Source organism: Cuculus canorus, chromosome 10 (genome assembly GCF_017976375.1).
Source record: "Cuculus canorus isolate bCucCan1 chromosome 10, bCucCan1.pri, whole genome shotgun sequence".
In the NCBI taxonomy this organism is placed as follows: domain Eukaryota; kingdom Metazoa; phylum Chordata; class Aves; order Cuculiformes; family Cuculidae; genus Cuculus; species Cuculus canorus.
The window spans coordinates 13949450-13971557 of record NC_071410.1 but is presented as its reverse complement, the minus strand read 5'-3'; the positions used below and the strand labels follow the sequence as shown (position 1 = coordinate 13971557).

Here is a 22108-nt window from a genome sequence, read left to right as displayed (position 1 = left end):
TATTTTTCTCTCATTTTAGGCAACAGATCTTTGCCCTTTCCAGACAGTATACTGGGACTTCTGTAGAATCACGTACACTCTCCTACTCTAATGAAATTCCTCTGGGACCCTCTCCTTCCAAACTCTGAATTACTTCCACAAAGTAGAAAAATGGAGTTGTAGACAATTTTCCCATGTAATAAAATTTTCAGCAAGGGTTCCCAAGTTGTGCAAATTTCCCCAAATAATGGACTTCTGCTCTGGTCCCAGTGAGACATAGATACCAGGAGGTTTTGCAGCTGAAGAGCCAAGTCCCAAGAGATGTGAAGATGGCCCAGATATAAAAGTGATTTAGCTCCAAAGAAGTCCATGCTCCAGCAGAACGAGCAATGAGAATTGTCTCTCCCAGGACTGGCATCCAAAGGCCAATGCATATTCCTTCTGCAATTACACAGCTCCACATCACCACTGCCATGTGGGAGGCTAACCACAAAGCTTACAATGGGAAGAAAATAAAGTAACTCACTACTTCTGTGATGACACATTGTCTCCACTAAGGACAATGCTCAGCCCTCTGCAATAAGCAAGATTAAAAAAGAAAATGTAAGTGCTAAGATTAGCACAAAGAGTTTATTTTATTAACACTTCCTACTCTGCCCCTTCCATTAAAAGCCTGACCCAAAATACAACCATTTGAATTATTCTATTTGAGAGAAAAAGCAAACTGTCGATACTCGCGTTTCATACACATATCGGCAACAGTCAACAAAAGTCCCGCCTTTTTGCCACACGTGACTCACTTAACACACACTTAATACATCACTTAATAAAATTTGATTACGAATAGTTTGATCAGAGCAAATATTTTTCATTTACTGCAAATCGTGCCAGTGTACATTGCACCCAGGACAGGACAAACAGGTTTACAGGCAACCTTCCTCAGCAAGGGGTGTAACTCTCCTCAGCTATTACAGCCTCTCTAATTGCTGCGTTTGCTCTGACAAGCCAGCAGTGGACCAAACACACAGCATCCTCCTCTATACATAAAAACATATTTGCAGTTTGTGCACTAGAGCCTTAGGCAGCCTAAGCTCAAGGTCTGACACGCAGGGATATCTATTTTTCTCTTTGGCTGATACTCTAGAAGAGGTCCTCACTGCACAGAAGTCGATGGGAGTTCAACCTTTGCCTTTATCAGGGCCAAGGGTTGATCTCATCCCCTTCCAATAAAGCCTCTTAATTTGCTTGATAATCTTCCTATAACACTGCCATGTCAACAAAATAACTAATGGCAATGGGAGCTATTATCAGCTGTTTATTTATTTCTCAAAAAAAATGGTTTACTTAGTATGTTGGTTACGGTCAAAACTTCATTGTCCTGAAGCAAAGTGCCACACTGTGCTGTGAGTTAAAACAAGATTAAAGCAGGCTGAGCCCAGAAGAGAACAAACAAACCATATTTATTTCTCTTAAGCATGTGTGCATGCTTGTGTTTGTGGGCTGAACAGATGAAGCAAGAGAGGAGATTAGCATTTTTATGGATATGATTCCTGACATTGCTACATACTCAAAAACCTTACCTAAGCTTGGGCAGTTTGTAAACAAGAATAAACACACCTACAAATATCATTGTGCTAATCTATTAGTCAATCAATTAATGAATATGCCTATAGCTGGCATTCAACAAAGCACCTCACATTCACTGACAGATCACCTGTACGCGAGGGGGAACACTAATCACGGGGAGACAGAGTCCCAGAGTGCGTTCCTGCCGAGTCATGACATGGCCATTGGGAACAGAGGGGCTTGCCTAGATCCCTGCCAAGCGCTGGGGAGCAGGAAGCAGCGCCAGCAGCAACTGCAGGTGCAACATAACAACTGGCCAAGTCCAGGGTCGTTGGTGCTCATTGTAACACACCACACAGTTCTGGTTTATGAAGCAAATCCCTAAGAAGCAGGCCTAGAGGACTGAGGTCCCAGAAGCTGATGGAGGGCGATATGCAGGGTGGCACAGTCCTTCATGCCATGCGAGTGGTGGTGCAGGGAAGACCAAGCCTTTTACTTTCCTCGCCTGTTCAGGACTCTCGGGTGTTAGGATGTGGGAGGAAGGCATAATCACGCCTATTCCGTCTGCTCTGAAAAGAGCAGATAGCAGTAGTGCTGTTAGCCAGTGTCACCTCTTCATTCATACCCAAAACACGCACATCACGGCAAACCACCCTGTGCTCATCTTCTACCACCATCAACTGGGGCCATTGCCGAAAGCTCATGTGTGTGCTTGGGGCTGTGTGTATCAGTCCTCCAAAGTTAGAGCTCCAAGGTCTTGCTCTGCCTCCCTGCCTCCTAAGGAAAGATGCATTTTACAGTGCTCTCTGGGAAAATGTTTAGAAAGCCTCTTGGTTACCATAGCGCTATGCACTAAAGAAATGTTGACAAATTAATCAATTATACAATTGTGTTTGCCCAAGAATCCAAGTCAGTCATATGATTCAATGCATTTCAACAGCTCCACGGAGTTCGGGTAGCACACTTTCTTTTCTACCATCTCAATATTATCCCCATCTGCACTGTCATTTTTCCATAATTCAATTTCTCTTTACAGGCAGCTTAGCAGTTATGTGATCTCTGCTTCAGGCTAAGTCAAGCTGTTTTCCTTCTTGCTTGCCTGCTTACTTTCTGTAATTTTTTTTTTTCTTTTCTCTTTCTTGTAACAGGAGGCACATTACACATTCAACTTTCCTATAAAAAAAATGTGGTTTTAAGATTACAAATCCATCACTACTGGTCAGCAATCACTTTTCTTCTAGAGGCTATCCTGCACAATTTACAGAATTTTGCTCTAATTAGCACCAGATTTTAAGTCGAGCTTTGCAACTTATTTTAGGAATATCAGATAGGGAACACCAACTCCAGCGCTCCAGTCTCAGAAAACAACAGTGTTAATGGCTACTTCACAACATCTCTTCAACTGTCTGTGATGAACTGGGAGCCCCAGAACATGTCCTCACATCGTACAATAAACTTATGATAAAACATCAGAAGCACAAAAGATTAAACTGTGTTGTGACACAGTCTAGGGTAGGTGAAAATCACTGCCAGTACTGCACGTCCTTGCATCCATGCAAAGTTCATTAAGCAACGATAAAAGCAGATCCCAGAATATATACCATAAAGTACAATATGGCTACTGGCAACACAATCTGAAGGACAAATGCCTCTCTGGCCCCAAATCTGAACAAGTTAAACCAGGAACATGCCAGAAAAAAACTGCAGTTAACTGTGTCCATCTAATGCTACAAGGAGTCTCTGCATTGCACACTTTCGATGTCTACTACTTGAGAGGAAGGCAAATACAGGGATAAAAAAGATTCAAATCTGCAGCAAGAGGGAAGATTCATTCTTGCCTTGGTTCCCAAGAAGACAGCAGAAACCTTGATGCATGGGGTTAAGAGTGCAAACGAAACCAGGTCCATTCTCCTTTCAACTTTACAATAAAAATACGGCTATGCTGGAGTCCAAAGTACTAACTCTGCAAACTTGACTTCCTATCTCCAGGAACTCTCTAATTTAATCGTATAATCGCTTTCATAAGATTATCAAGATCTATCTCAAAACTACCCTAATTGAAAGACTATTATACAACTTCAATCCTCACGTAGCTAGAAGCTTTCTTCTAATTTCCCATCCAAATTTACTAACGACCAACTTAGACAATTTGATCTCCTGCGGATGATATCTTTCACTTACATTTTTCTGCTTTCTTGCTATTTATTCCCAACTGTATATTAAAACACCTATTGTAAGCTCTCTCTTCGTTTGTTCAACGGGCCAGAGCTAAAGAAACTATGCTCTTTAACCTCACTTCATATAACAGACAGTGCATTTGTATAACCATCTCTAGCCCTCCTGCTGTTGTAATTTAACATTTTCTTGACTGGGGTGTCAGAGCCATGAGAAATCTTAGTGGGTTGCCCCATGAGCAATGGAAAGTTCTTGCACTCATGCTCTGTGTGATGGTTTGTACAATGATCATACCACACTTCTCAGAAACTCTCGTTTCCCTTTCATATGCAAGGATGTCACTGGTCTCCTTCACAGCTGTATCTCACTGCTTGCTCGCAGGTATCTCCTGACAAGCCAGTGCATCCACATCTCTCCCTCCTGTCATGGACAGCTGACAAGCTCCCGTCTCACACTGGAAATTCTTGTTACTGGTCTCCACACTTAAAACTTTGCATGACTTTGCACTCAGCACTATTAAATGTCATTTTATTTCTATCACTCTGATCAACAAAGTCATCTAAATTCCTTTCATATGATAATCTGATCCTCCTCCGTATTGACAATACCTCCCAATCTTGTGTCATCCCACACAGCTCTTGGGCACACACCCGGATCATACTCACAGGTCAGAGAGTCTCCATCCAGCAGGCACAAGCCTGGTCCCAAGGGAGCAACAGCACTAATCTCTCTTCATCTTGATGACTTTCTTTGAATACCTCTCTCCATTCAGGCAACTTTATTTGCATGCAACTATTGTACCTTTTCCTTAGCCAGCTCCTTTTCCACCTTTCAATTCTTGTATTGAACCACCATCTTAATTTTAAGCAATAATGTCCTGTAAGTAATATTTGATACCTGCACGGTATCAAATGCTTGCCTTTAGGTAAATGGCGTTACTGCCTTACCCCACCTAAATAATCTACTATACAAAAAAGACGTTAGATTCTTCTAGCACAAACCATCTTTGATAAAATCTTGCCATAATTTAGCCTGCTTTCTCATTATTTCCACGTGTAATTATTCTTTCCTACAAAATAGGTCATGAGACACTATGTACTGTTGCATTCAAACCAGCAGGCTTATAGTTCCCTGCGTCACTCTTATTCTTTTCTTGACTGTATAGGGACTCTGCGTACAGGACACATTTTCTTCACGACGAGGGTGGTGAGGCCCTGGCACAGGTTGCCCAGGGAAGTTCTGGATATCCCCTCCCTGGAAGTGTTCAAGGACAGGCTGGATGAGCCCTTGGGTGGCCTGATCTAGTGGGACGCGTCCCTGCCCATGGCATGGAGGGTTGGAATTAGATGATCTTTAAGGTTCCTTCCAACCCAAACCATTCTGTGATTCTATGCTTCCTCTCTTCACCAACTGAAGAGCCACGGGAGAGCCTTGCCAGCCATGCAAGCCTTCTGCCACTGCTTTCAGTATGCCGGGACAAGGATTATTGGCACCTTTTCATTTGTCTCACTTAGTTTTGCTTATTTATATTATTTTAACTTTGCTATGAATGGCTTTCAGTCTCCTGCAGATTTGTTAGTAATTACACTCTGTTCCAGATTCTACAGAAGGTTCTGCTTTCATGAGAAAGTTGTGTCATTATTTAGTGACATCAGTTCTCCTTTCAGTTTAGGCACAGCTAATTTCAGTTCTGTGTAAATTGACTAGGGGCAGGTTTTGGTTGAACCCAAATAAGTTCATTTGAACCAAAATAAGACTGTCCTTATGTGAGGTCACATCAGGTTAATTAAATCAGTTTCAAAACAGACTTAAACTAAATTGGTGTAATCTCCCCATGTAGACAAGGCCAAAGCCAATAACGGAATATGAAGTAGGGCAGAGTCTCTCATTAACTACACACATCTCTGTGGTTCAACTGAATTTGGTCCTTCTGAGGCCGAGGAGATGCACAGCCAGCAACTCAGCTGTGTACAGAGTAGGTGTCAAGGACTCGCCACCACCACAACCTCACATAAAACCAGAGCTGAAGCGGGACTGGAGTAATAATTGAGAGGCTTTTGGAGGGCTCCTGCACCGAGTCACTGTTTGTTTGGCATACAGGCCACAAGGCAAGAAGTGACTCTGTTCTCTGCAGTCCTGGGTCCACCAAAAGTAGCAGAGAAATAATGAAAATGAGAAATAGCCTCAACCTGAGTAGCAGAACGGGACAGACGTGGCAGAGCTGCAGCCGGGAAAGCTCCCCGGCTGTGGCTGTGCCAGTGGGCACAGAGTCACTATTGCAGCACGACAACGTGGGGCACATTGAGCAGAGAGTGGCCTAAGGAGAGCAAAGATTCACCTGAAAGAAGGGTGTCACCCAGGTCATAACAAATAAATACTGGTTTTATTCCTGCCTGACTTCCTTAAGAGAGATTTGGAACTCAAGTGATACAGAGGTGTATCATTTTATTAATACCAGCTGACTTGTAAAAGGTATTATTAAGACTGATCCATATTATTTTGATTTTTATAGGTTTTACTATTTTGGTTAAAGCCATACTATTCCATTAGAATCCATAACTGTTCCTGTACAAGCCTGGATTCAGTTGTTCTGGTATAGGCACATAGCTTACTCTGCCAGTCTTGAAGGAATGAGCTGTGTTGGCATCAAAACCTTTGTATCATAACATGTGAATCTTTGAAGGTTGTGTAATTTAAGGCAATGAAACTTCTGTGCACAGACAAGCCCTAGCTCCAAACTGTAAAGACATCGTACCAATTTCTTTATACTACTAATGAGCAGAAGTTGGATTTTACATCAGTATCTCTGAAATGTAATGCTGCTTCCAACACCATGAGACTTTAATTATGAGCTACTTATTTGCTAATTTTAATCTTTAACCCTGAGCTATTTTTTGAGTACTTGATGTGTGTCTCAAATGAGCGAAACAATTTAATACAGACATAGTCTGAGCGGCTAAAAAACAGGAACCATCACATACCTTACTGCCAAATCTCACTAAAGTTTGTAGTTTATAAAAAAATTACAAACCAATTTTTCCTCTAGGTCAAATAACTCCAATCCACAGCTCTGAATGAAGAGAATAAATGAGCAGTAAGCAACCACTCCTAAAGCCATTTGTATTTTTCCTATTACATCTTCCAGAAAAATTCTACAGATTCAGTAGTAAACATGCTTCGCTCAAGAGATATGAATGCCTCCCTTCGACACAAACTTCCACTTTTGGTTTAACTCCTGAGTGTCCCCTCCTCATTAGTGCTTGCTGCATTTGTCAGAACTCCATCGGTGACAGAGCCCCAAGTGCTATCGTTACAGCACATCAGTCCATAGGGTGCTCTGTTCCTCCACTCACAGACTCCTTTACTCTGATTAGCACATGACAGGAAAATTATCTGGTTTTAAATACAGTTTCTAGAAAACCAAAAATCCAAATGCAGTTTTCTGAGCGGATAGCTACGGTGAGGCATTGCAACCTAAGAAGTCGATAAAAATCACACAAATCCCCAACCAATACAGCACATGTTGTAGTTTGTTCAGTACAAGGGCTTTACGTTGAATACTCCTGAAATCATCTGCTGCTCCAAACAACGTTAGTAGGACCTGTGAGGGCTGTCAAGCCTAGGCATCAAATACATGAAGAGCTAGCTGTCTCTTTAAGGCAAGTTCTCATTTCCAGAACTAGGGATTAGCGAGCAGCAATCCAGCAAAATAAGGACAGGGGACCACAGTCATTCTGCCTAAAAACAAAGCAGCTCCTAACATTTCCCAATCTATATACCAGAATGTTTTGTCCCATTAGTTCCATCAGCACCTCGGTCATACGGCACCCTCGCAGGCAGGTAAAGCATGGGGCATTTTAACAGCTTTGATTTCAGGTACACTGTCTCCAGGGCTGCTGGAGAAGACAACTTCATTCAGGGATCCCTGCCAGCTGGTACGTAGGTGCCAGTTCTGCCTCCAAAGAGGGACTGCTGAGCTGGACTTCTCCAAAATCCACTTAAGAGGAACCTGCTCTGCTCAAGTGCCTCCTGCCTGTGGAGACTGTGGCATTTTACAAAGGACAAGTGCTCTTTAAAGTGCAGGTGACACCTCATTTATGAATCACGCCGGGCTCAGCTTTGAAGTGTGCTCCCAGCCCGAGCTACCCAGAGCAATCACTTTGCAATTTCTGCCATTAAGGACCAAGGCTCGCAGTTACCATTCACAAATCCACAGCTGAAAACCCACAGTCTCCATACGAGGGACTTGCAAAGCCTTCGTAATTCCCCGCTTATAATGTAGACAAGTCTGTAAAACCAAATGCCACAATAACCCCGGTGGGAGGAGTAACTTTCTAACCTGGATTTTAGATGCTATATTTAGGCGCAAGACTCGGTTCGGAGGTCTTTCCCCACCGCGTTTTCACACAAAACGTATCCCCAGAACAACAGAACTTCCAAGACAGAAGGAGAAAACTGCAATCAGACCGTTTTAGCCTCCAGAAAACCGAGTTTCCCCCGAAACGCGGCGCTCCGCTGCGCGCAGTCCCGCGGCCGCTCCCTCCCCGGGGTCGGTGCCCGGCGCGGGGATGATGCTCCAGCATCCCCGCAACAGCAAACCCACCGAGATCCTATCCATCCATGGATTTTTTTCCCTGTGTTTTCTTCTTCTTTTTTTTTTTTTTTTTTTTTTTGGTGGGGAAATCAGACGAATTAAGCCGCACCTCTAAATTTTCCTGTGCAAAACTTCACGGGGACCATCCTGGAGGCGTCGGACAAGGCAAAGCGGAGGGTTTGCCCCAGGGTTAAAAGCGCGAGGGCTCTCCCCGGGGCGCCGGGACCCCCATCCCGCACCCCTGCCCCGCGGGTACGTACCGTGCCGTGTCCCGGCGCCGCTCCCAGTGCCATGCCCCGCCGTGTCCCCCGGTCCCCGGGGTCACCGCCCGCCGCGGGGTCCCGCCGCCCGCAGGGGACGCGCCATCAGCTCGGTGGGACTTGGGAAACTCGTCTCTCGCGGTTGTGTAACGCGGCGGAGCCCGTCCTCCCGGCACTGCACAGGCGCGCTCCTCCTCCCCGCCGGCACCGGCACCGGAGGGAGGCGGGGGAGCCCGGGCCGGGCACGGGGGGAGCGGCGGAGCCGAGCGCCGGGGGGGGGGGGGGGGGGGGGGGAGCGCCGAGGGGGGGGCGGCACGCTGAGCCCCCGCCCCCGAGCAGGTTCCGCAGCCCCCCGGGCGGGTCCCTCTGCCCCTCGCGGGTCCCTCTGCCCCCGGGCGGGTCCCTCTGCTCCCCTCGCGGGTCCCTCTGCCCCCGGGCGGGTCCCTCTCTCCCCTCGCGGGATCCTCTCTCACTCGCGGGTCCCTCTGCCCCTCTCTGCTCTCCCCACCGATCCCGCGCCCCGAGTCGCTGATGGAGCGTTTGGTGCCTCGTGCGACTTTTTCGCTCGTCCCTTTCTCCACCGTGATTCGCCCCCTCTCCAGCGGCATTCCCCCCCCCCCCCTTCCCCGCGGCAGCAGCTGCTTCTCACTTGCCCCATCGGGTAACGCTGGGTGCCGGGGATTGGCTTTATCCTTCTCTTGTCTCTGGAAGCACGGAACGCCAAGAGCCGCGCCACCAGCCCTGCTCCGTACCCTCGTCCTTCCCCTTCTCCAGGTGTTTCTGGGAGGGGATCAGCACTCGCCGGGCGCTGCCGAGGGAAATCCGCGTTTCATCCCACAGCTGAGCATCGCTCGGGTCGCTGCCCCAAGCCCCGGGCTGCTGCGAGCAGCTGCATCGTGTAATACCCTTCCAAAACTTAACAACAAGTTAACTTCTTTTGGTGGGTATTTTTTTTGGAGGGGTTTATCCACGCCTCCCTCCTTCAGCAACTCTTGGGAAGCTGCTTCTCAGCCTGTGCAATGCTGGGAGTTCTCCTTTTGGGAGTACATCCTGCCCAGTAGCCCTTTCCCACACCTGACCATCACCTGTTGGTGCTCAGCCAAAATTCCCGTTCTCCCCCTGCTCTCGCTCTGCCGGAGGAAGAGAGCAGGAGGTAGCGTGACCCCATCCCCCATGTGCCCGTGCCCCAAAGCACAGCGTGGGGGACAAAAGCAGAACCAAAAGGGGGACATCAGACAAAAGGCTTCGCTGTGAGGTTAATGTAAACTTGATGCCACTCAGGAAAGGGAAGCGATGTTACAGCAATAACCCTGAGGAACATTGGCTGTTATTGATGAAGACAAGAGAAAGGGCACCTCTGCAGGCAGTTAATATTTCTTATTTTGTTTCTTGTGAGAGGCATAACAAATAGTGTGGTTGTGCTGACTGCCATAAGTGCCAAATCTCATTTTCTCACTGAGAGCAGGTTTTTGAGGCACACGGCATCGTTGCACGGAACAGCAACCCTTCCCTCGTTTGTGGGGGGAAAGTCCTTCTTGCCCATTTTCAGGCAAGGTACAAACAGGAGTCAAATGTGGCATTTCTCTCCTTTTTTAATTGCATTGTTGTATCTTTGCAGCCTGCAAGACAGCCCCGTCACTCAAGCGACAGTCACTAAGAGGATGGCATTGCCCACGTACACGAGCATGCAGATACACACTGGGGAAGTAGATCAGGAATAGAGAGAATACTGCACTCTGCAGCTGAGGCACTTGAGATTGAGCGCCTGTGGACGGATGCTGTGGGCAACGCAGGCAGGATGTGGCCCCCGAGGGGCTGGGCTGGAGCAGATTTCCTCTGGAGGCATCAAGTGGCACAGCTCTTGCCCTGGGTAATGCTGGCAGCCAGCTGGGTGTGCTGGCACTGCCTGGCCAGGTCTGCACCTGGGACAATTCCACAGCCATCCCGCAAGACCAGCAGGGACAGCAAATGCTCCCTTTAGTAAAAGAAATACCACTTTATGCGTTAACTGCAATAACATGATTTTTTTGACCAGAAATCATGTTTCGTCCAACTCCCCTGCAGCCCCTGGCGAGTAGAGACAGAGTGGGTGAACTCAGGGGCCACTACTCCTATAGCAATGCGGAAAGAGTTTTCACATCGATTACTTTAATTATCTCATTTAGAAGAACACACTCTCCAATAAGATCCTTCCAAAACTTAAAAAAGAATGGGGAAACAGACATTTCTGGCATGACAAAATTCACACATTGCTCAGCAAGCTGTGGTGTTGGGCAGCTTTCTTTGGCTGTACACCGCAAAGGCTGGTGTAGCCTCAGATTTGTTTATAGTATTAGTTTTTAATAATGCTGTGTTGCAAAGATGTGCCAGCAGCAACAAAACCAAGAGAAACATGGGTTTGGCCAGAAAATAAGAACAGCAAAGTAAAAAAGCATATATATATGTGTGTGTATAAAATAGTCTGTCCCTGTTGCACTCACCCAGTGCACTGGACAATCCTGCAGCCTGGCAGGCACTGTGGAGGAGTGACATAATTCAATAAAGAAATGGAGAGGGAGCCTGGGCTGTGTTTTGCAAGACCACACTCCCAATCAGAATCTTTCATCCAGAGCAAAGGTTTGTCCAAACTAGGCTTTAAATTACATACTGCAAAAATTCATAGCCAGGAAATGTTTGCATTGCACAGTGTCAAGGGTCAGCTCCGGTACAGGATCAGGCACCTCAGCTCAGTCTCACTCTGAAGTGTGCCCAGAAAGTCAACACGATTCTCTCTCGTTTCACACACACTAGTAACCACGAGGCCTGGGATAACGCAAACCAAAAGGAAGGAAAAGAATAAACAACAAAGTGGGAAAAAATGCCCTTGCCTTGACGTGAAGAGGCTGATTCTGTGTAGGTTTCCCCGGGACTCTGCGATGCGGCAGCGAGTGGAGAACCGAAGCTGTGGAGCCCACCCCGCGCCCGCCATGGGAGCGTGTGGGTGAGGCCAGTGGGAGCCTGGTTCCCGGCGCTGCCCAAGGCAGGGACACGGAGTTAATTGTGTCAGTGCTATTGCACAACACTGTTGCCTTGACACTGTGTCATGTAAAGATTTTGAACTGCCTCTTTATTAGTCATCCTCTATTCATTTTAATTGTGCCTGATAAACAGGGCCATTTCACCTTTGTGTTCTACTGTACGCACTTATCTTGCACATTTATATCACCCAAGAGGCTTTCAATCTCTGACTGTAAGGGTGGTAGATGCAGAGGAACGTGTAGGCATTGCTGTCGCAGCCTGATGGTGTTCTTGCATGTTTGCTTGCTCCATTTCTGCTCTCCCAGTGTGGAGATCTCCACAGGTCCTTGATCCTGGCACTGAAAACGTTCAGGGAGAGGCTTAACTTAGTGCATGGGAACCAGTAAGAAGAGATAGGCTGGCTGAAACACAATTTTTTTTCAGGATCAAGTGCTATAGGTGCATGCTTAACACTACAGGACGGACTCTGATCTTCTCCAAGGACAGAATTTTCTGTGTACTAAATTCTTGCCTAAGAATTATGGTTTTGGCCACTCACAACTCTGTCACCTGTAAGAGAACGGCAGTCAGGTTTTGCAGTGTGTTCTCGAGCACGCTGGAGCACTGCAGACGTTGCTGCTGCACTGTGGGGACTATTTGCTTAGAGCTCACGTCTCTGCTTCAAGCAACATCCTACAGTTATTGGAGCCCTTCTCCCTCTGGAGATGCATCTGTTCTCTGGCCTTATATAGTTTCATCTTCATTTTCTCCCTTTAAAAAGGCTCAAAACTAAAATTCAGTTTTTGCACCACAATCATGTGAGAAGGTGGGTAAAATCCCATTCTCATTTAGTTCAGAAAAAGGAACGGAAACTCCATTAAAGGCAGAGAAAGAAACCACATTTACTCCAGTGTGAACAGGATTTCCCCTTAGCATAAAACCTTACATCCTTGTGGGCTGGAAGGAGCTGCTTGCTGCCGTATCCCACATCTTCAAGCTCCCCTTTGACTCTTTATGCAGCTGCTTAAAAGGATTAGGAATATAAATGAGTTAATCACCATTTAGGACAAAATTTCACCTAAGCTTCTGAGAACCAACTGGAATATTTTAATTTCCATCACCCAGCACTTTATTTTGCAGAAAATGGTTTAAGGTAGTTCTTGTAGAGGCAAGATTGGTGTTCAAATTATGTCTTTATCTAAGGCCTTGTATTTCCTTGTTCTGGAGCAATATTACAGCCAGATAAATCTATTTGTTTGAAAAGCTGAGAGGTACCCAAGTCACAGATCCGGCCAGAAAAAAGGACTAAAAGAATACTTCTAATTGGCTGATCATACTTTCAACAATAATTATTATTTTTATCAAGGAAGTGTATTTTCTTGTAACTGCGGTAAAATATTCTCTGATAAGTATTCTTGTGCTCTGTTATTCTGCCAAACCCGAAGAAGTGTGGGGGAAAACACTTGCACAAACAAGAAGGTGGCTACTTAACTTCTGCCTGTATCCTTCCATGAGAGCACACACTGACTCTACAGCTCTTCAACCACATTTTAGCTTGATCCCATGGCATAACTTACCTATGAATTAATTTGCTTCAGCCTGTGCTGAAGACAAATTCAGGCTGCTGCATTTAAATATGGGTTAAGTGGGCACAGGTAATAATCACCTCTGATTAGCATAATCAGCAGCTGAGGGGCCTCATGGGCAGAGATATAGAATAGAAACTTACATAATAAATATGTTAAAGGCCTGACTCCCCCTGAATTCAGCAGTCAGAGGACAAATGGGCAGAGGGAGCACCAGGCAATGGCAACAGCTGCAGTACTACCCATGGGTGAAGCACTGGGGAAGAGCAGACAGCTCATACAAGATAACGTTTTAGGGCTTCTCTCTGGTACCTGCCTGGTTTTAGGTGCTTGATCCCATACATAGCAGCTGGAAATTCTGCATGTCAGCTATTTTTTGTGCTGAAAAGTTCTCACTTCTCCTCTCTGGCCTTTACCCAGAGCAAATGCGATGTTAACGTTGTCATCTGATGGAGTTTTCAACATCATGGGTGAAAGCAACAATGTCTGACTCCAAGACAAGAAGTCACCTGCTCCTGGCCAAACATGGCAGAAAGAAAGCTGTCTTTGTCACCTGATGTGTGTACCTAGGATGTGACCAGACCCCCGAGTTGCACATGTGGGTGACAAAGGACACGTGTGCTGGGACAGGGGCAGTTGGAGCTGCCTCCATCCACACCTTTCCATCTCTCTTCCGACTATTGTCACTCACCTCTCATGCTCTGCTCGGGCTGGTCTGCAGCCAGAGGGCTCCCAACTACATCCTAATCTCCTTTGGAAACTGGGTAACTGGGACGGAGAGAGACATTAGGATGGCTGTGACCTACAGGCACAAAGTACTGCAGTTCCCGAGGTCCCACTCACTCCCCCATGTAGCTTTGCCGCTGGAGGGACTTCCCTCCGCAAAATGGGGTGCTGAGAGAAGCTGTGGTCTGGTTTGACTTTGTAAGGAAAGTAAAATTTTCCTTTCTAAGACAAAGTGACCAGCAGAGTCCTTTCCCAGCTCTACAGATTATACAAGACAACATTAAAATCAAGACTATTGAAGAGCATGGAAGAACTCAGTAGAAAGCAAACAGGGTGTTTGCCTTTAGAAGACCACAGGGCTGATGGTTCTTCTACCACACCCTGATTGGCAAAGACTGAAAAAAAACAATACATATATATCTGTGTGTGTATCTGACACCATGCAAACTCACTCACCACAAAAGGCTGTAAGTACTTAACCAACAAGGAAGACCAGACATCACTTAACAGTCAACAGATTATACAAGTCAAGTGGCGGCTTCTTAAGCACAAGCTGTGCTGGTAGTTCTTTAGAAGAATTGAGCAGCCTGATTGTCTCGAGGGACAACTGGCAACACAATCTAGATGCTAAAAAGGACAGCAGCATGGTGCACAAGTCCCTGGACACAGCCCTCCAAACACCTCCCTTAATGGTCTTTTAGGATACACAGGAGAGAAAACAATGTGTGTCCTTAGGTGCACCAAAGTCAACAGGGCTCCCAGGTAGCTTCCACTGTTTTCTTTCTGCCTTCTTTAAAAACACAGAAACCTTCTAAATGAATTCATGAATGCATAAAACAAGTAGCCTGACATTCAACAGAGATTCTACCCTAGGAGCAGGACAGACTGAAAGCATCACACATTGCTGATGCTGTGCCATTGTGCTCATACCTAACCAAAAGAAACTTTAAACACGAGTCTGCAAGACTTTATCACTCTGATTTACTACTAAATTATACCCAAATTTGTAAAAAGATATACAGAACTGTGTGGGATGTTACTGCACTCTCTGCTCGCAGAAATGCATACATTTTTTTCTGGGCACAGAGGAGGAGATGAACACTGTAAATGAATTGACTACAACGCTAGAAATGCGTATTATGTGACAATTCCAGTCTGCAAGCAGTGCTGCACAAAGCCAGTCCTAGTAACCAGAAACAAGCCCCTGACCAACCTGGTGAAATCAGTTTCTATTATGAACCTACAAGTGCCTGATTGCATTTTTGTGTTTCTGTTGAAAATGAACATGCGAGACAGTTGGAATTTCCTCAACTAAACAGGAGTATCCGATCAATTTTGGTCAGGGCTTGTGAATGAGAGGCTGGGACTAGGGAGAGCAGCTGTCTAATGCACGTGCTTGTCATGAAACTCAGGACATAATTTGCAGAAGGAAGAGCTGCGGGAAATGGATTGGATTTTTGTCCTTTGGACAGCTTATCTCTTTTCTTGGCCTCAATATGGTGGTGAGCATGCGGGCAGTTAAGTACTGTCACCTTTCTCCTCACCTCAAGACCCTCTATTGCACCCCTGATTGCCTTACAAATAAATCCTGCTGTTCCTCTCCACATCAAGAAACTCATTCTGCCTTCTTACTCCAGGGAAAGATTCATATCCCGTGGAGAGCCAAGCACCCTCTTCCCAGCACATTTGCGAGCAGGCGGATGAGCCTGAGAGGTTTTTTTTTGTTTGGTTGTGGGTTTGGGTCATGTGTCCCTCTCTCCCCCTCCCCCAAATAATGATTCCTAGTTGTTTTGCACTAACCAACTTCTGTCAAGTTGCAGTGTTTCTCATGGATGCCACACACTTCTGTAGCAAATTCTGCATTCAGCAGAGTATACAAACAATATGGTTCCATAGAGCAGAGCCTGCAGCTTCTCAGAGCACCACAAACCACTGTTTAGGAAAATGCTGGCTCACAACAAATTTCTTTTGATTGAAGTAGAAGACTGTCCTGCTTTGAAGCATCATTGCTGTTATACTGACCTCTTCTGTTCCCCCTAGTTCTCATCCTCCCCCTGTCCATTTAATACACCTGCCTGCCCCCAACGCTGGTGGTGGTGCTAATTTACAGAATACCAAGTCATTTCAACTGGGGAAAAACTAAGAGAGAGAGAGAGACACCAAAAATAACAATGCAAAAATTACTTTGTTTCCTGTAGACCTTCAGTCCTTTCACTTGCAGAACTTTGGTTGACCTGCATTAGACAGGACTTGCACAAAGTGCTGCAAAAGCAGCACTCCCTGCGGGTTCGCTGCCCTGTCATCAGCTCCTTCGGTTAATTCAGACACCATGCAGTAGTATGTACACGGCGCAGATAGTGTCACTGGCATAGCAACCAGTGGGTGAATCATAATGAAACTATGAAGAGGAAATATGTCACAAACCAAAGGAAAATCTTGCTTTTCAGTGGAGTGTTTCATCTACAGAACAGTGCTCAAGTTAAGGATGCCGATGAGAGAATTAACTTGTGCTCTGGTCACTTAATGCAGCTTTTTATGCAGTTATTTACTGGTTCTGTTGCTATGGGAAATATGAGTAATTGCCATGACAACTGCAGCAGAATGTGGCACACGATCCACTTCACACAGAGAATCTCCTTAAGGAACCGCTCCCATTCATACATCCTACAAAATTCTGTGTCCTTGAGAGAGCAATTCAGTGTGGGCTTTTCAAGCACACTGATTAATTCTTCTGCGTTTTACAGTGGGATATTGTGTGGTGTCTAGTATTATTTATTACTTGATTCTTACATAGCCCTTCCAGTATTACATCAGACAGGACTTTCCAAAGGTAATCCTTACAATAAAATAACTCTGCTTATTTTACAGATGAGCAATTCAGGCAAAATATGTCACATAAGGCCCCACAGCACAGCACTATCAGGACTGGCATTTGCACTCCTGTCACTTGGGCCGGTACGTTCGCCTGACAGGAGCGCAGCTCTCATTGCAACAGGGTGGGATGAGCCCACGAGCTCTGCAGCCAGAATCTGTACAATCCAGACAGAGCTGCTGCTGGGGAAAACTTCAGTCACCTCAGTGCATCCGTACCTTTTATTAAACCAGAGTAACGCAGCGTGATGCTCTTGCTTGAACCCTGGTTTGTGGTGGACCCAGGCGATTGCTGGCAGCTGTAAGCAGGCTGGGGGATGGAGGGCACTCCGTGCCAGCCAGCACGCTGCAGGAAAAGGATTACACCCCCTGTAACATGTTGTGCCAGAAGATGCTTCTGGAAACACCTTCCCCTGTTTGCACAGAAGGGTTATGTATCCTGCCACCAAGCCGACTTGTGCACACTGAAATAAGGCAGGCGCTGTCTTTGTTTTGCTCACCCAGATCAACCTGCAGCTCCAACCCCCCTGCGAGCCGGCACTTTGCTTTGGCAGGTGGGCTTCTCGCACAGAATCGCCCGCCGCTCCCCGACGGGCACGGGCTGCGAGCACACCGCTAACCGATGCTGCAACGTTAGATGGCTGAGTTACACTTAACGAGATGAACTCCTTGGAGCTCTGTCCTGCTCTGTGTCATGAGCATGGAGTTTTATAAGTTATTATTGTCCTGTAACGATTCCTGGAAGGGAAAAATTCCCAATAAATTGTGATAAAGAGCTACGAGTAGCCTGGAACACAACGAATGTACTCAGAGTAAATATGTGGCTGGGAAAACCATTACCAACCCAGATGATAATCTCTGGCTATTTACCTCTTAACCTTACCAGACATGTTCAAAAGTGCGCAATAACTGACATATCTCCTTCATCATAAGGTTTAGCCTAGAGGGAAACTCTTTTAGTTACCGACATTAACCACGTTGCTTTTGGCAGTGGATCTATTTCCCTACTTTAAAAAAAACAGCATTGACAACTTTTTTTCCACTGTTTAATTTGTGCAGTCACAGTAATTAAATATGAATCTTCAAATATTGCTTGACATATTGCAGATTTATCATCAGTGAAACAGTCTTTTGCACATTTCCATAATTGCTGCTGTTCAGAACAAAATGGTTATGCACTGAAAGACTAACAATTTTCTCCTTTTGGTTAAGGTCTCACTTGTTTGCCCTCTTGGCAGTGCTGTACAGCCGTTTCATTTCATAATTAAATTATTTTCCCTTCACTCATGGAGGCTGTAGTTTACTTTCCAAATTTTTCTTTTTTTTCCTTTTCTTTTTGCATTTTGCATATTTTCTGAAGATGTGGAACCCAATACAGACTGCAAGGAGCCAACATATCCTTTAACAACATCTTACGAAACATTGTTCAGGTGCTGCCCCGGCTGAGTAACAGACAAATATAAATCACATAAATATTTCATTTGAATATAGTGGCCTTGATGAACAAGGAAGAGTTTCACCTGATTGGTGGCAAATTTTGCAAAGAATTAACAGTGACTTCAGGCCTTAGTTCAAGTTGGAGGATTGGGTTTTTTCAGTCTCCATGCTGAGCAGTTTTACATCACGACTGCCCACCATCTCTGGGTGTTTTCTTAGAAAGGACGAAGACTTCTATTTCCTGGACAGATAGGTTAAAGGGGAAAGATGAAAGAAGAAGTAATTTTGAGGACTTATAAACCCCAGCAGGAGCAACCTATTTAATTTTCCATGCCTCAGAAAGTGCTGGGGTGGAGTGCTCTCCATCCCGACTCTCCAAGCAGGCACCTGACTAGGTGTTACCTGTCCGTCAATCGTGATTTTACACAAGCTGTCATAACAGTCTCTGCTTAACTGTTCACACGTTTGTGTCTGCTCAGAAACTCTTCTGGCCATCTTCCCTTCAGTAAATAAATACATAGCTTCTTGTGAACAAAGCCTTATCAGATTGAACAAGCCTCTTGCGAGCATTTGAGGTAGGAGAATTAGTACCAAAACCAGCAGACAGGTTGAACTACTTAAAGTGATAAGAAATGCCAAAGAATTTGTTCACTGAAAATCAGGATTTTACTCTAGGGATCAGGTTACCTTCAGTCCCTATTAAAGGTGAGAAAAGAACAGGCTGTTCCTTTTGTACATGCCTTTTGTAAATCCTCAGCAAGCGTAACTGTCCGTGTCTCACCACCTCACTGTTTCTGGGTGCTCTCAGCTGAGCTCCAGCACAGACGCCGCAGGCACTCCTCAACGGATCTGCTGGATGGTGCTGAGAGCCCATGTACCTCCAGGGAGAGTGGTAGGACCAAAGGGGATAAGGAGTTAAAAAAATGACTCCTGCATTACAGGGGAGCAAGGATTTTTGCCCAGCTGTGATTAAGCATAAGCTTTCGGCTGCCTGTCTGTGTGTGCCCAGGTGTAGCTGGGAGCAAGCAAGAGACCTCCTGATTCAACCAGACCTGCAGCTCCTGCCCTCCTACTGGGATGACACTACACAGTCTCACGTGGCTCCTGCTTGTCTCGTCACAACATCTCAGGGTCTCATCACAACCCCTGAGAGCAGAGAGAGCATCTCTTAACTTCACAGAAATTGTCTCAGTGCCCTTTTTTGAAAAGTGTTTTTTCTCACAGATTAATGACTGTAAGACTACGGGTTTGGGGTTTTATTTAATCTTCAGACTTTGCTACACGAGGTTGGATTCACAGCCGTGCTGGGCATGGGCAATCCTCAACTTTTCAACAGGTTTCCATGAAAAGAAGGACCTACAGCTTGATGGGCTGAACTGGTTGACTTAGTGATTTCCTACTTGTCACAGGGAAAAACCTATTGTTCATGTGCACCTCAGGCACTTCTGCTAGCACTGACAAAACCAAACTAGGGTCAGAAAACAATGATGATCTCTGAGAAAGGTGTCATCCTCCTTGCTTCACGAGGACACTGGAGATCTTCCAGTGCATGGCCAACACTCAGCTGAGTGTTTCTATTTCAGGTCTCAGCTGCTGGAGCTGGCTGGAGCGGTTGATCAGCTTACCTACTCTCTTGCCAGGATCAGGGCTTGAATGAGGGCAAGCTGGCTGTGACCCAACCTAGATCAGTCTAAGGTTGTGCTGACAGGCTGGGAAAGAGAGGAAGCTGGGGGAACTTCTGTTCTCCGTAAGGACAGTTTGCTTTTTATTATTCAGATTTTCAGACCTCAGGACCTTAGTGGAACAGCTTCTGCCCCATCAATTGTAAGAAAAAACAAGGATAGTCTGTTTGCCTTTTCTTTAGGTTGCTTTTCTAAATCAGAAGGTGGAGCCCACTCTTTTGAACATGTGCCTTTCCTACACCAAGTCATCTTCAGAGTGGACTTCAAATGTCCAGGCCACCTTCATAATTACGTCTGCACCAGTGTTAATGGAAGCTTTCCTCCAACAACACCGAGGCAGTGCTTTGAGTGCGTGACTTCCCCTGTCCACAAAGGCTGCAGCATTGAGAGATTGAACAACAAATCAAAAGAAGAGGCAAAAGCATTTGCATCCTGTATACTCAGTGCTGGAAATGTGGATATCCACAGGACGGACTCTGTCCTGAGGCTGACTGACAGAGCTGAGGCATCCAAGATAGCACTTATTTGTCATCCTTGGAAGAATAATTTTCTCTTTTATGTAGCCTTTCGACTGCTCACATCTACAAAGGGATGCAGTGGCTCTGTATGGAGACCTTTCCTCGTTCAGAGGACTGTAAGCAAATGAACATTTTGATTATCTAACAGACAAGAGCCCGGATGAAACACTAGAAACAAGTACTGAATTTCTGACAAAGCGAAACTGTTAGAGTTGGGGTCACTGTCTCCTCATGATGCCTAATTTGAGTGTGGCCTCTAATACTGAAAAAAGTTGCCATGGAGAGCTTTTTGGAATAATATACCCTGCTACCCTGTAAGGGTGAGACTTTAAACTTTGCATAAGTCTGACACTTTTAAAATAAAGCTGAACAACCAGGTGGTCTGTTTTGATTGCAAAATTGGTATTGCTTACGCTTCCCAGAGGGAGGGGATAGGCATCCCTTCCTTCACAAAGTCTGGCAGGGACCGAACTTACATTTTCTGAAAAAGCCTCTCAGAATGATAATTGAAGGAACCTTTGCTCCCGTGTCTCTTAAAACACATAATGGGCAAAATTTTAAAGGGAACTGAGCCTCTGTGAATATCAATTCTCTTCTCTAATGAGCACAGGGGTGATAACTGTGTGCAGTGAAGGAGGACGCTCTTTTAGGCTCCCTTGCATATTGCAGCACTGGATTTAAATTTTGGGAGCTGCAGGGCTTGGATTGTGTTTTTAGAATAATTTGGAAGGTATAGCTGAAATTTCTGCATTTTGTGTGCCATTTATGGGAGAAATGGGAGAAATTAGAACCATATCCTTTGACTGAACAAAAAGACAACAGAAATCTTCAGGCAGAATTCTCTTTTCAGATCTACCCACGCTGCATACTGTGATGGCAAAGGAAGGCATCTTCTGTGCCTCTTGCTGAGAGAATTCAGCATAAAAACAGATGCCCAAAGCACACATCTTAGAAGAATATGTTTAGCTTAGAAGTGTTTTAGATTGAGAAGTGATCGTGCAAAATACAGTTTTCTTCCAGGCACTATTTTAGTAAATAAGGAGGAAAATTTTATCCTACTTACTATTACAGAAAATCTGGTTGGAGTGGGGAAGAAAGAGTAGCGTTGGGTATGCATTGGTAAGAGGTACCATGAAATTTTAATTTACTCAGGCTCTTAGGTCTTCATTTTGGATTCGATTGTCAATAGATAGAGCAGAGCTTTCAGTTTTCAGTCCATTTGAGGAAAAGGAACAGGTAAAGAACAGGAGTTTGAAACTTGTTCAGTCAGTTTATCAGGTGGAAATCAGCCAGTTTGCAGTGGAATATGATACATACAACTTCAGAGGGCTGATTGTTTTGTTTGAGGGAACTATGCAAGCGTGTGAAACACTGCACACAATAGAGAGTGCTCTGGAGATTTTAGAAGACCATCCTAAGGAGAGTGGGGAGGGACCTCTGAGGCTCATGCCTGCAGATCCACTGGGTGCAGCACGTTGCCTTCGGTGCTGCCAGGACACTGGTGCCTCCCCATCAATATCTCACACCGTTTCCCATGTACGGCACTACTCCTACCCGTTGTTACCGCCATGCCAAATGGTATTTTATCCCTGAAGAACGTACATCTAGATGTTGCTCCAGTACCATGAGTTTGCCAAGTATGTAATTCATTGCTAATGCAGGAATATGTCCCAGATTCTGTCAAAATTAATCAATATCCTTCAATATGGGACACAAT

At 45.4% G+C, this 22108-nt stretch overlaps 1 protein-coding gene across 7 annotated transcripts in view; it reads right to left on the bottom strand.

Moving 5' to 3' along the window:
* Positions 1-22108, bottom strand: part of PASD1 (PAS domain containing repressor 1) — a 106789-nt gene that overhangs the window by 49640 nt on the left and 35041 nt on the right. For 3 of the 7 annotated variants that reach the window (XM_054075348.1, XM_054075355.1, XM_054075354.1), the window contains exon 1: positions 8575-8742. The exons of 2 other annotated variants lie outside the window; for them this stretch is intronic. The gene's annotated coding sequence lies outside the window, so the exon portion shown is untranslated. Of the gene's footprint in view, positions 1-8574; positions 8743-9223; positions 9251-22108 lie in introns of those variants that run through there. 2 more of the 7 variants (XM_054075350.1, XM_054075352.1) reach the window with 2 other exon arrangements.